This window comes from Neltuma alba, unplaced genomic scaffold (assembly GCF_004799145.2).
Source record: "Neltuma alba isolate B1F8T4 unplaced genomic scaffold, ASM479914v2 tig00013210_pilon, whole genome shotgun sequence".
Taxonomy (NCBI): domain Eukaryota; kingdom Viridiplantae; phylum Streptophyta; class Magnoliopsida; order Fabales; family Fabaceae; genus Neltuma; species Neltuma alba.
Genome location: NW_021637515.1, coordinates 265403 through 281410, shown reverse-complemented (window position 1 = coordinate 281410; position 16008 = coordinate 265403).

The window sequence follows — 16008 nt, the reverse complement described above, 5'->3', positions numbered from 1 at the left end:
AGGTTTCCCTTAATGACCTAAGCTATGGTACTTAAACTTTTCTGTTGTGATTAATTGATTGTGTAATTCATTTTCACGTTCATTCTCAATACCTGACAAAGTTTATGTCCCAGAAATGCCAAGAATCACTTTCATTTAGTTTTGCTCATAGTTAACCAAGCTCTGTTTCTCGTCTTCCTCATTCTCGATTTTACTGTCTCTGGTGTATATTGGTTCACATAATTAATGTATGATGGAATCCATATTCTCTTCTTTTACTTTTTTTCCCCCTTTTCCACGGGAAAAGTAAAATTTGACATGCACAATAACTGAATATTAGAAAAATGAAAATAATATTTTAATAATTTTATAAATATGATATTTGAATCATTCATTTTTTTTATCTATTAATAGGTGAGAATTGACTACTATGATCTTATCTAATTATAGTGTAGTGTAGCACTGTTCATAACAATAATATATCACATCAACGGTAATCACTTCAATATCTTTTTTGTGCCAAACTCAAACATACTTCAACAGTTTTTAGGGATGCTCTCTTCGAAGTTAACACACACAAATCATAAGGTAATAAAGATGGAACAATACAAAGGAGTGGGTTATGCCGGATTTAAATAATGAAAAATTACAATAAAGTCCCACTTAAGATAATTAAATATAAAAAGGTTTCTTGAAATCATCAAATTATTCTAAAGTCCTAAGAGGTCTCATTGCAAAAGATTTTATTTGTTTAATAACCAAATTGTTCTTAATTTTTTAAACTATGCATTGAAAAAATTAAAGTATAACGATTAACAATTATCACAGCTGGTATTAACAACACATTTTCTCAATACATCACAAAATTGTAATGCATGAGTTGTCGATATCTATTACTATAATTGTTAATCATTACATCTTAAGTTATTAACGAGATCAATGCATACTTTTACAAAAAAAAAAAAAAAAAAAAAGATAATAGCAATTTAGACAAATGGAATCTATTGTAATGAGGTCTTTTGGAACTTTAGAATAATTTGATTATTTTAAGAGACTTTTTTGCATCTAATTCTCTTAGATTAGACTTTATTACAATTAATGGGTCTCATCCCTCTTGCCACCACTCAAACATGTTGTCAACGATCTGTTATTTGTAGCAAGCTGTCGATCTTTGACTATCATCCACTTGACATGTACAGAGGTAAGTCCCATACTTCAACAAATAGATGTGAGTAATGAAGTAATTCTAAAGCGTCAGAGAAGTCCCATACTTCAACAAATCCATTTGACTCTGCGCCAGAGAAGTAGTGATCATCCATAGGTCACTTAACCACTGTGGCTTCCATAATCCATTATAGTGGCCACTTGCACCTTTTGTTGAGAGGTACAGGAAACAAATTTGAACAAGATTTTGAGGCGATCAATCCAAGCTTCACCTTCTATAGGTTGGAGAATTAAAGTTAAGGTGAGTCTATCACCACGCCATTACTTAACTAATCTCATAAACATCACTATCACTTCGATGTGACCTTCGACTCGATACTCTATTCAAAGTTGTACCCTGCACTTGTTAACAAAAAATGCAAGTGGCTAATGGAGGATAAAACTCACCGATGATGGGGAAGCTGTAAAAACACCCGTAGGTGAGAGATCAATGTGACTGACCTTCTATGAGTTCAAAAAGTTCTTCAATCACTAATTCTCTGCCATTCATCAACCACAGCTTGTTATGGTATTAGGGCTTAAGAAATATGGGGGCAGGGGTGGTTTGTTTTAAAAGTATGTGTAAACTATCCTTTACTCATCACGCGGGGGGTAGTTAAGGGTTTATATATCCAAACCACATTAGAGAGAGACCTAAGCTTTCCAACGCATCTTCTTCCCTCAAGACTATTTCACTATATTTGGACTTAGAGCAAACTTTAGAGCTCAGTTACGAACCCAAATCTACTTTTTCCCACTAAACTTCCGTCATGAATATTTCTCTACGTAATTACCACTATGAAGCTCCAATTAAGTAGAAAAGATTCCATGAAATAAATTTAGCGAAAAGAAGCAGATTTGAATGCTTAAATTAGCTTCAAAACTTGCCTAACTCCAAAAATGATGAAACAGTGCTTTAAGAAAGACTATACGTGTACAACACATCTGTGTGTGTGTGTGTGTGTGTGTGTGTGTGTGTGTTGGAGAGGGTTTCAAATGTGGCAGAGGTACACCAATGTGATTAGCAAAAGGCGTTTTAGCTACGCTTATTTTCAAAAATAAATCACCTCTTCCCTCATTTGATACCACGGATCTACAAACAATCCGATTATTAAATGAATCAAATGCGTCCACATGCCCAATTGATTTATTATTATCATTTTTGTGGGCCAAAAAAATAATACCATCATTTCAATTTTTTTTATTTTATTAATTTTGTTATTGAGTAATTTTTAATGCTTAATAAATAAATAATAGTATGATAAATGGAATTTTGCAAAAATAAAAATTAGGAGGATGTTACCGTTTCTAACCTCCCATAAGAAGGATGGTTTGGATCACATGGTCTGCGAAATTATTTATCTGCTCAATGTTATTTGGAGGAAGAGAAATCCAGCTCGACATCATGGTCTATAATGAAGAAAATATGCACAATCCTTTCTTTATCAGCTTTTGCATTTATGGAGACTGCTCTTCATCCAGAAAAGTTATATGTCTGATCTTCTACAGAGGTTCCTATTTCTTTAAATAATGCTGGATTGGACTTTTTCTTCACAAATTTTGTAGATCAGGACATCACTTTTGTCAAGGATACATATGCTACCAAGGAACTCTTTTAGTTTTTTTTTTTTTCCAATGAAAAAATCACTCTGCACTCGGACTTCCTTTTTCTCTCTAGTTGCCTTCGAGCTACTTTCATATGGATACTTAAATATGATCTTTTACAGTAGGAAACCAAACCACTATACATCACTTGTGTTAGGAAGCGTTTCATTAATTTTCCTACAGGAGCTCAACAGATTTCTCCAATAACTTTATCAAACTTTTATCTACTTAACATCATTTTGTGTTATATAAAAAAACGAAGGAAATAATACTTGTGAGTATGAATTTTTAGGTAAACTAACATCTATAGTTTTAAAAGTGAGTTTTATCCGTAGTTTTAAATATGATTTCGGATGTGCATGTAAGAAGATCTGATTTTTCAAAGTTGGTCTTTAAAACAAAAAAATATTGGACAAATCATAAAATGACAATTGAATTTCAAAGTTGCTTAAACGACAAAATGGTGACGAAGTATGAAATTGGCATTTCAAAATTTGGACCTAAACGTAGCTAGCGCGACGGAATTCCTCTCCCAGTTGATAGTCAAAGCTCCAGTAACTACGCTTCTTCTGGTATTGATTACTTTTGTTAAGCATACTTTTGTTTTTAGAGAGTTTCGGTGAAACTCTTTTAGATATATTATTTTTGTTTTCAAAGTTTTGATAACTACTCTTCATGTAAATATATTGACTATTCTTATTAAGCCATTCACATACTCTTGTTTTCATATCGATTATTCTTGTTCTTCAAATTTTGAAAATGAAAGTAGTAAATAACTAAATAAGAATATTCACAAAAGTCATCAATATCAAAATCAGAGCAATAAGTACCTATACAAGAAAAGTAAGCAAAACTTTAAAAACAGTAGTAGGTAGTTTAACAAGACCAACCAATACATTTACAAGAGTCACCAGAACTCTAGAAATAAAAGTACCCAAACTTTAAAAATAAAAATAGCTAATAGTTTAATAAGAATAGCCAATCATCAATCAATACCTTTACAAAAATACTAGTCACTGGAGCTTCAATTGTTACCTGTCAGAGGAATCGTCAGAGCATCCTCAAGTGGTGGCTTGAGGTGGCGATTAAATACACGAAAGGGAAAAAATCCTAAAGGTTCATTTTGTCTTTTGCCCCATACATTGAAATGCCACTATCACTGTAACACCAATATGTTAGCGAGGTCAATTAAAATAATGATGAACCACTAAAAGGTTTTATTCCTAAATTTTTTCTTTTAAAAAAAAAAGGCTTTTTAGAACATATTCCAAACACCTAGTTCAACCCTATAAAATGAATGGAACTTTCAATAAAACTTTGAATTTTTCAATGAAGTCTGACTAGTAGTTCGGTTCCTTAAAACCCTGAGTAACTTTATAAGTAAATACTCAACTACTTAAATAATATATCCATAGTATTATACACACTATATTTGCCATCACAACTGCTTCACTTACTTGTGCCTGCGAATAAAAGTATACGATACTTACTAAAATAATACATATATGTGATTATAAAGTACGCATATTATAAAGTGTATATATATATATATATATATATAAGTATATATAAAATATGACAGGCATTCCTATTCTTCTAATGCCCACCTTCTTCATTTACCATTTCTTTTCCCTTAGAGCTACTCGCCTACAACATGGAAGAAAGGATGGGATTCCAACAAATCTCTATAGTAGAAATTTTCATAAATTCATCAAATATCAAATAATCATGCAATACAAGTTAAAGAGAAACAAAACCTTCAACCTTGCAAGCTAAGTAATAAAGCATCTATGCATAAATAGATAGACAAGATGCAATAACTAGTGTGCACATAAAGCAGATATTGTCTCATGTAATATTATGACACAAATAGACATGCAGCAATCAATACACAACCTTACTGTCTTCCTGTCTTTCTTTCCTTCTGCCTCATTAGTATTATACAAATATCAAAACCTATCACATTGATAAAGGGCACTTGATCCCATTATAATGTATTTTTTTATCAAAAGAGATCATCTTTTAGGATCATGGTCTGATTCGTTCTGACACACAAGATCTTCTAAAGAGGCAAGTGTCTATAAGTAGATAAGCAGATGGAACAAGATTTTGGAACAGAAGAAATTAGAAAGAGTAATCAGAAACATCCTTAATTTTGTTTTTAAGAAAAGGATGGTGAAGCTGTGGAAAATGCATCAAGTAATTGTAAGGTTGCAGGTATATACATTCTTGATACCTAGGCCTTCTCTGCCAAAGAGCTGAATTTCAAAGAATGAAAGACACGTGTGGAATAGAGCCAAGAGATGTGCAAATGAGTTCAGGATTAGGATCTGGGTAATTGTTCAAGTTGCTCAAGAAAATCCTTCATTACCTAGAATTCCTCATCGCACGGCCATTATCTACTAACCTACCAGTAATTAGTTTGACTAGTAGTGTAGAGTTTTCCTTTAAAATCCATATTATATGATCTATGGATAGCAAAAAAAGCACGAAGGTGTGGAACATCTTTGAGTTGGACTTGTCTGATGACTTCCCTCAATTTGTGATAGACAAAATGAAGGCGAGCCCGTCCTTACCTGGAGAAAAATAATGAGATGTCATCATCCAATTTCAACTCAAAGATGTTACAAAAGATTAACAGAGCACTCAGTATTTTTTTGCTATTCACAGCCGATATAATACGAATTTTAAAGAAAGATAGATTCGCTCTATGAGAAGCAGTTCTAGGCAATTTGAAAATTTTTCTGAGCAACTTAAATGCCCAAATCATAATCCTGAACTCATCTAGTCTCTTCGCCCTGTTCCACACTGGCCTTTCATTCCTCGAAATCAAGCTCTTGGAAATATAGAAGCCCCAAGCATCAAGAATATACACCTGCAAATTTACAATTACGTGATGCACCCTGAGTAGCCTCACCATCCTTTTAAGACATCCAGCTATCCTCACAAGACATATGGGATGCAGTCCCCTTGTTTAAGATCCACGTAAAATACAAAAAGACAACTCTTCTGACGATGACCTCAACCTATCACCAAGCCATGAACATATATTCAAAGATTAAAGACAATAGCAGGAATCTACTTTTGCTTTAGTGTCAGGAATTTGCTTTTTATTTAATGTCTGCTTTTGTTCTTAATGCCAGGAATATGCTTTGTCTATGTCCATATGCTTTTGTTGTAAGACCAGTTGGCATGTAATAATTTCAGTTTTCCCAGTTGAAAGTCTAAGATATTTAAGGATTTTCCTAGTCATCCAGAGTTGTAGGATTATTCTTCTATGAATTAAAAAATGTTTCTTAAAATCTCTTTCCAATTTCTCCTCTTTTGAAAACTTGTTATGTCCCTACTCATAGATTCAAGTATGCTTTATGCACTTGCCTCCTCGAGGATTCTATGTATCAAAATGAATGAACCAGCCCATCATCCTAAAGGATGATCTCTTTTGAAATACTGTCTAAGATGAACTATTAATTAAAGGTAGAGTTTAAAGAGACTTGGGACTTTAAAGAAACTTATAAATTGTAATGGAGTCAAGTATTAATGTACCTTTTTACATATGATAGGTTTTGACATTTGTACAAGCTCACCAAGGAAGTAGAAGGAAAGCAAGACAATAAGGTTTGATTTGGAAGGAAGACTCAGGTAATAGCTCTTTCCTATCTTAGAATCATGTATTGATTATTATATGTCTGTTTATACCATAATACTGTAGTTAAGCATGAAAACATGATGAGGCAATATCTGCCACTTATTCACACCCTAACAATTATTTCATCTAGTCTATCTATCTAGCTTCGCATAGATGCATTATTGCATAACTTCCAAGGTTTTGTTTCCCCTTGACTTGTTTTGAATGTTTCCCCTCCGCATCTATTCTTGAATTTTTAAGAAAATAGACCTTTTTTAATTCTTGAAATTATCTTTGAAATTATTTAAGTCATTTTGGAGAAATAAACTTTTTCATAAAATTTTTAAGTTTCCAAAATTTTTAAATTATTTCATGTTTTTCTCCAAATTTCATAGATTAATAATTAAATATTTTTGACAATTCCTTTTCTCGAGATGGTACAATCATCAATTTGTGATTTAACATATTAGCATCATCTGAGGAGAGTTTAGTAAACACAAGAGCTAACTAGAGCTTTGAACCACTATTTTTTGTAATTATGGATTTTTGGAGTTCAAGCAAATAGACCCAGGATTCAAATATTTATTTTTCATTTTGAAATTTAATAGCTAAATATTATGTGAACACACCAGGTTCTTTTCAATTTTATTGCTATTTTATGGGTTATTTTCCCAAATACGAATGCACTTCTCAATTCTTTTCGATTCTGAATATTGGGAGATTTTAGTAAACATCTCCATTTAGACCAAAAAAAAAAAAAAATTCTCTAAGAGCTAAGTAGAGTTTTGAACCTATTTTTTTGCATTTTTGGAGTTTAAATATATATTTTTCATTTTAATAGTTATCTTATGGTTATTTCGAGCTAACTAGTCAAAGAAAGCTCATGTCTTGGTTCTTTTGGATGATGGTAATCATAGGACTTCATTTGATCCAAGCAACAGGCTCAATTTGCTCTCTTAGTTGTTTGCCGAAAGACTCACCAGCCTTGTTCTCTTTGGGTTGGTCATCTCCCACATTCTCTATCTTAGACACGATTTGTCCTAATTGTTGTGCCAAGCTAAGTGTGCGCAAAATCCCACCACTCTGGTTGAACTCAAGGTGATCCAATCTAGTCCAAATAAATTCTTAGATAAAGTCGGGCCAAGTTGGAACCGTTAGTCAGGTTAGACCGGATTCCAAACCAAGTGACCAAACCACTTGGATTAGTTTAGTCCAACCCATATGAATATTCTTTTTTTTTTTTCATATTCTGTATATTAGATATTGATTTTAATTGTCACTAAATGTTGTTAGAGATTTTTATGAATTTATGACTAAATTCTAATGTTTTGTTATTAGTGTCTATGTATTTTAATGTTTTAATACTATAATTATTTGTTATTGTCTTTTTTTCTCATAAAAAAAAGAAGTCCTAGACAACTTGAATAGGTCCAAGTAAATCTAATGGACAAAGTTTAGTCCAACCCGACCTCAAGTTGAAACTAACTAAACCATACTAGACCATGAGCTATTTTTTTAAGCTCGAGGCCTTATGTAGACTTTGCCTTGAGTTGATAACTGACAAACTATGATGTCTTCAAAAACACGTACCAATATGCCTAGCATCTCAAAGAACCCAAAAAACCATCTAAGAAAAAGACTTTCATCCTTCTGGTACTCAACCTCATTCTCTCCCTACTACTTCTACACCCCCAATTATATAGCTCCTGCCTATATTGGCCCATCTTTTTCCTACATTTGCCCTAGAGGCCTTTGAAGATACGAACCCCTCCATCTTCTCCAAATGGGGGTGAGTCTCCTCAAACCTCCGGGACTCCGTTTAGAGGTTTACAAGTCTTCGCAAATGGCCCTCATAGCCTTAAATAGACCACATTAGGACCTTAACCTACAAATCTCCAAACTAAAATCCTTTAGTAATCTCAAAAGATCATGGTCAAATTCTTTCTTGTAAGGCAAGAGTAGAGCATACTCGAATCTTAGAATAGATAGGGCAAGCTTTCAAAAGGAATAACAAACAAAGTTTCATCCATAAAAGACTAGAGGCTCATTTATATGGACTTTCTCACTGACTAAAAGACAAACTTGAGTAATGACACCTAATAATGCAACCCTACTTTCATAAAAGTAGAGATAGAGATTCCTAACAAAAGCAAAAGCTTACAAAGCTAAAGTGACAACTGGACATAAAGCGAAAACCGTCGTACACTTGAGCAACCTAATATGACATAAAGATTGACATAAAGTATATTGCATGACAAACATGATGAAGAAAGAATCTTTACTGAGTTAGTAGTGCTTGTAAATAGGCTAGTGATCTATATTAAGATCAATATAGTCTTCATCATAACCAATGTATTCTGAGTGGTCACTCTTGTATTCTTTACCAAGTAGTCTTCTTTTGGGATTTGGTTAGGTGGTAATTCTGGTTGAAATTGAAGACCTTTTGGTTGAGTAAGCTAAAGGATATCTTGGCTTGGTTGGGACTATGAACTTATCTGAGGGGTGATGGCTTGTAAGACAAAGTTTCTTTAGAAGTTTTTAGATACCGGTGAAAATCATTAAGAGCCATCACCCCTCTAGTTCTCGTGAGAGAATCTCAAGATCATGACCATAATGTGGTCTGTAACTCTTGTAACGTGAGAAGGAGACTAAGTGTCTTCACCATGTGAGAACTAGAGGGGTAATGAAGCTCATTCAAAAATGCCTTATAGAGTCAAAACTAGGATCACGACTTGAAAGACCCACTGGTGTTCACAATCTCGCTAAAGGAACTTTGTTCTATTGACTCCATCTTCTGTTTGCTAACACCTAAATCCATCGTTATCCCCAGTATTTTGACTTAAATACTCCTTCTTATCTCATCATCCCTATTATTAAAGGATCTATTCCAGAAGAACTATTATGGTATCTCTGGGTCATAGCCTTCCCAGCTTACTAATCTATCATTACCTTTATGATTTTAGGAACCAAAATTCCCATCTTGTTACCTATTTTTCAAATGTTTGCTCCTTTACCCTACTAGAGAGGAAAACTCTATAATGTCCTCAATTAGTATAATGTGTGAAACGCACCGACATCAAAACAAAACAAAAAATTTCCCGTTTCTTCATAAACAGAGACACTGACAAAAGTCTTTATACAAACAACCGTTTGAATTTCTGGAACACTTCTGCTTTATGGCCTAAATATAAGAGTCAGATAATGAAGAAATTAGGATGAACTTCAACTGCACTTAATGAACCAAATATTGGTGAAGATTCTACAAGTCTCCCTCTTGGACCTTTTCCCCCCAATCCTTCCAGTTCTCCATAACAGTTTGCTGTAAAAAAATTTGTCTTACATAGGAGAATGTCAAGATCCAAATCAGATAAGGTCAGTCCCAACCAAGCCAAGACATCTTCCAGTTTACTCAACCAGAAGGTCTCCAATTTTCTAAGCCAAAATCACCACATGAACAAGTCCCGGAAGAAGATTACAAGAATAATAAAAAATAGAAGAATGACCACTCAGAATATATCAGTTATAATGAAGGCTATACTAATCTCAATATAAATTACGAGCCTATCTATAAGCACTACTAACTCATCAAAGATTCTTTCATCATCATGTCTACCTTGCTATCTTCTTTATGTCAATTTTCATGTCATATTAGGTTGCTTTAAATGTAGGGTGTATTTTTGCTTTGTGTCGTCACTTTAGTTTTGTAAGCTTTTACTTTTGTCAGGAATTTCTACTTTTATAAAAGTAGGGTTGCATTATTCGAGTTTGTCTTCTAGTCAATTAGGAAGTTTATATAAATGAGCCTCTAGTTTTGTAGGGGGCCTTGAGTGTTGTATCTGTCCTTTATTCTATGAATGAAACCATGCTTGCTATAATCTCCCTTTAAAATTCTCTTTCTGAAAGCTTGCTTTGTCTGCTCTAAGATTTTAAATATGCTCTACACATAGTATTCGTATGTGGTTTTTTGAAACATATCAATAAGCTAGATCCATGCTTCGAGTTGTTTCATGCCATAAATAAATTTGAACACTCAAGAAATTTGTCAAACAGGCGGATCCACACCACTTATATGAGGATCTTGAGGTTCTAAAGTGAGTCTTGGAGGTTTGAGGAGACTCACCTGCATGAGTTAGGCCAAATGTTAAGTTGACAACAATTTCATTAAAAAAAAAAGAAAGCTCCTCAAGAGCCAAGTAAGGTTACCACTATGTTATGGAATTTTGAAGTTCGGAGTGAGTAAATGACCTAAAAAGCATCCTTAAAAAGCTAGAAAAGTTTAAAATCTTTGCTTAAAATATCATAATTTAAAATTTAAAATTTTTAAATAAATAAGGGAAAATTACAAATAAAGACCCTCCAATATATAATAGCAATTAGGGACCCTGAATTTGGAAAATAGCTTCAGAGGACCCGTCCCAATTGCAAATATGAAATGCTGATGGAATGTCCAAAATGCCCTTCTTCTTTTTTCTCTATCTTTCTCTCTCTCAACCTGGAAGTTGCTTTTTGTTGAAAACAAAAACCCAATATCTATTCAATGCTTCTCGTAACTTTGATTATGAGCTGTGGGCAGTAAACTAAAAGACACGATTCATTCACTCGATCGTGAGTAACAGTACGCCACCTAATGATATTAGGAACTAGGATACATCCTCACAAACCCACCTTCTATTATATAAGATGAACTAATGATATTTATGCTGAATGGAAAATATACGCCACCTATTTACTATTTGAATGTAAATTGATTGGGAGCAACATTATGATGAAATAAGAAGAGAGATTAGTCTTGATATCATTTTGATTCTCATTATAACTTTATGCCCACCATATGGATACTCCGGATTGAACCTCAATCTTCACAACATATATATAGTAACATTGTAGAACTATTTAAATTCTTATTTCAACAAAGAAATTTAAAATTGTATGAAAACCTTATTGAAACTTGTCATTGGCCTTACTTAACTTGTCATTGGCCTAACTGAATTTGTCATGAATCCTATATCAGAAGTGCTTATTGTCAAAGAAATATGGAAATTCTCATTTCAACAGAGAAATTTAAAATTATATGAAAACCTTATCGGAACTTGTCATTGGCCTAACTGAACTTGTTATAAATCCTATATCAGAAGTGCTTACTGTCAAAGAAATCTACAAATTCTCATTTCAACAGAACAATTTAAAATTGTATAAAAACCTTATCGAAACTTGTCATTGGCCTTACTTAACTTGTCATTAGCCTAACTGAACTTGTCATGAATCCTATATCAGAAGTGCTTGCTGTCAAAGAAATTTGCAAATTCTCATTTCAACAAAACAATTTAAAATTGTATGAAAACCTGATCGGAACTTGTCATTGGCCTTACTTAACTTGTCATTGGCTTAATTAAACTTGTCATGAATCCTATATCAAAAGTGTTTGCTGTCAAAGAAATCTGCAAATTCTCATTTCAACAGAACAATTTAAGATTGTATGAAAATCTTATCGGAACTTGTCATTGGCCTAACTAAACTTGTCATGAATCCTATATCAGAAGTGCTTGCTATCAAAGAAATCTGCAAATTCTCATTTCAACAGAACAATTTAAAATTGTATGAAAACCTTATCAAAACTTATCAATTAGCCTTACTTAAGTTGATATTTGCCAAGTTAAAATTGTATAAAAAACCTTGTCAAAAGTGACAAGTTTACTATGGCAAATGACAAGTTCCCATAAGGTTTTCATACAATTTCAAATTTCTCTGTCAAAATGATTGAATTTTCACATTGATTTACGAAGCAACAAATTCACTATGGCAAATAACAATTTCAACAAATTCTTTGTTGAAATTAAAATTTGCAGATTTCCGACAGCAACCACTTCTGATAAGTAGTAAATGACAAGCTCAGTAAGGCCAATGACAAGTTCCAATAAGATTTTCATACAATTTAAAAACTTCTCTGTTGAAAAAACTTTGCTGATTTCTAACAACAACCACTTCTGATAAGCAGTAAATGACAAGTTCAATAAGGCTAATGACAAGTTCCGATAAGATTTTCATACAATTTTAAATTGTTCTATTGAAATGAGAATTTGTAGATTTCTTGACGGCAAGCACTTCTGATATAGGATTCATGACAAGTTCAATTAGGCCAATGACAAGTTCTGATAAGATTTTTATACAATTTTAAATTGTTCTGTTGAATGAGAATTTGCACATTTCTTTGACAGTAAGCACTTCTGATATAGGATTTATGACAAGTTCAGTTAGGCCAATGATAAGTTAAGCAAGGCCAATAACAAGTTCCGATAAGCTTTTCATACAATTTTAAATTGTTTTGTTGAAATGAGAATTTGTAGATTTTTTGACAGCAAGCACTTCTGATATAAGGTTTTCATATTGTTCTGTTGAAATGAGAATTTGCAGATTTCTTGACAGCAAGCACTTCTGATATAGGATTCATGACAAGTTCACTTATGCCAATAACAAGTTCTGATAAGATTTTCATACAATTTTAAATTTTTCTCTTAAAATGAGAATCTGCTATAGGATTCTTGACAAGTTCAGTTAGGCCAATGACAAGTTCCCATAAGGTTTTTATACAAGATGAAAAATGCACAGCTCATGCTTTCTAGTCCATTACGTTACCCTTTCTAAACCCTAAACCCTTGATAGCTACTCGCACATTGCCAATCATTTATGAATAAAGAGAACATAAACTCAAAGAACAAATCAAAGAATATTAAAGGGAAACCCTCTATGTTTAGCTTCATTTTTTACTTACAAACTAATTAATGAGTAAGGGGGAAGAACAGAACAAAGAAGACAATATTCGAATCCCCCTTTTTGGGTATGGATTCAAGGAAGAGTGAATCGAAAATACACTTTCATCTCAAGCTATAATATATAGAGAGCATCCGATATGGAAGATGAAAACATTTCTTGCTACTAAGAAAGAGAAGAACGAAGAGAGGGAGGAAAAGAAGAACGAAAGGGAAGAAGATTTGGAGAAGAAGAAAGAGAAAAAACAGAAGGGCATTTTGGACATTCCACCATCATTTTATATTTGCAATTTGGGACCGGGTCCTCTGAAGCTATTTTCCAAATTTAGGGTCCCTATAATTTTCCCAATAAATAATAAACAGATCTAATAAATGACCCTGGTATGATATCTTAAATAAAAATTTAAAATTCTTAATGATTTATAGTTTTAATTTGATTTATAGTTTGATTAAATGAAAAAATTATAATTCTAATTAAAATAAAATAGTTTGACCCATTAAGGATGAATATTGAAAAAAAAAAAACGTTATGCCAAAAAAATGCCTTTGAGAAAATAATCTGACTTCTTGACTAATGCCACCTTCCCCCGGGGGGGAGAATCGCACGCACACAATACTAGTAAAAACAAAGTTTAATGGTTTGCAGTAGAGGCCGGCTGCATGATGCAGTCCTATCAATGGATTCCAAGTAAACATGCTACGTCTTTGGGATGATTCATTAACTTCTTTGTAAAGCTCAAAACTATTTGGTGATTTAGATCTGATATGTATTCATCCCAAAGTGACAAACACCGATCCACCCGTGTCTAGTGTTCTACAAGCACCATATTATATGCCATTACAGGTTTTAGCTGAAAAGTTATATGCCATTAGTCCACCCGCTAAATTAATGTTAAATTACTAAATTGCAAAGCTTCAACATATCTTAAACAGGACCAAGAAAGCAAATAGTGATGCTATGACACATACAGTGACATAGATCCTAAACAAGATCAAGAAACTAAGGGCAAACTCAGATGACAATGATGCTTTCACACATACAGTGACATAGATCCTAACTAGAACAAGATCAAGAAACTAAGGGCAAACTCAGATGACATCGATGCTTTCCCAATAGAACATTTCTCCATCAATTTCACACGACAACAAAATAATGTATGCAAAACTACACTGTGCTTGAGATCACTTTCATTTTCTATCAGAATTATTCTCTCCCTATTTAAACATCATAACAATACTGGCGAAGGGGGAAATCGGAAGAAAATAATCACTTGGAAATCCAATCAAGCAACACAGTTTGGATGGCTGTGCCACATAAATTTGATAGTGACCAAGGGGGAAATGTTTTAAAATGGAAAACATGTCCACCAATGGACCGATTTATGACCCGCCACACAAATCTTCAATACATTAGTAACTTGCGAGCATATTTAAAACCCAATTAATGAAAGACGAAGACCAATGCCGACTCAAGCATCCCATATTATTCATTATCTATCAGAAAACTAATGAAGCAAAAGAAATTTATAAAAACCTGGTTTTGCTAAGAGATATCGAAAGACAAGGGAGCAGAATCTAATGATACCGAAACAGCTACCCATCAAAGTCATAACCAGGTTTTATAGCAAAATTCCGATAGAAGCATCTAAAATTAATGCCCATCAGAATCCAATGAAGCGAATGAAAAACCACAAAACCTATGGTCTCGCTAGAAGATATGGAGAGAAAGGTGGGATCTAAGAATATCGAAAGAGAGACATTGCGTACCAAGAATTCAGGAAGCTGCGAGTTCTGGAGATCGAAGAGGCACAGATGTAGTTGCTGGAACTGAACGGAATTGCTTCTTGATTCTAGGGAAGCTTAGGATTGGCCCAACACGACGATCAACTTTTGAGGATTGAAAAAAGTAAAGAAGCCAAAATAAACAAAGGGAGAACAATATTAATAGAAAGCCCAATGTAGCCGTTGAAGCATAGAGCCGTTGCCGACGTAGCCGTTGGAGAATAGAGCCGTTATAGTGATGACGCTTCTTGAATTTTGGGGAGAAGAATTTCAATCAATCAGTCCCGCCGTCCTGCAAATGAGACGTCCATTTTAATTCCCTATTTTTTAAATTTCAAAAATAGCTTCATCCTAATTGTATTTTTGAGTTGAAGAAATGAGTATGTGATGGGCCTCCTAATCAACATGGCGACTAAGAGAGGGACTCTATAAGATTTATTAGTATGAAAAAAAGTGTCAAGGTTTTGAAGAATAATAATAATAATTTTTATAAAAGAAGAACTAAAATATTTACAATTAATTGCTTACAAAATTGCAAAAAAATACGGAATCCCAACTCAAAGACCTCAAGCCGAATAGACGCAACGGAACCTAACCAAAATATTTTGGTCTGATTCTATTCGGTTTTCTTCATCAGTTTGGCTCAGTTTGTGAAAATTTTCTTCTTAATTATTTTGGTTTTAAATAATTTTGAATATCGAACACAACAATTTGAATTGATGTATGTATTATCACTAGATTCCTTACGATGACTGAGCTAAACTGCCCTTGCAAAAAAAAAAAAAAAAGTTGACTGCATATATTGTGATGAGGGTATATAAAAAAAATAAGTGACTTTTAGTCTTCTTTTTTTTTTGTGCTGAAAAATTTAAATGAGTTGGATCCTAGGAGGTCTGCCTACAGATTTAGAAAGCATTTATAGAGATATAGATCGCCTACCAATAAGATTCTCACATTAACGATGAGATTCAAACTCACGAATTTATAAGTTATAAGCTGACTTTTTACCAATTAAATTAATTTTTGTTGGTTCAATAATAGCTT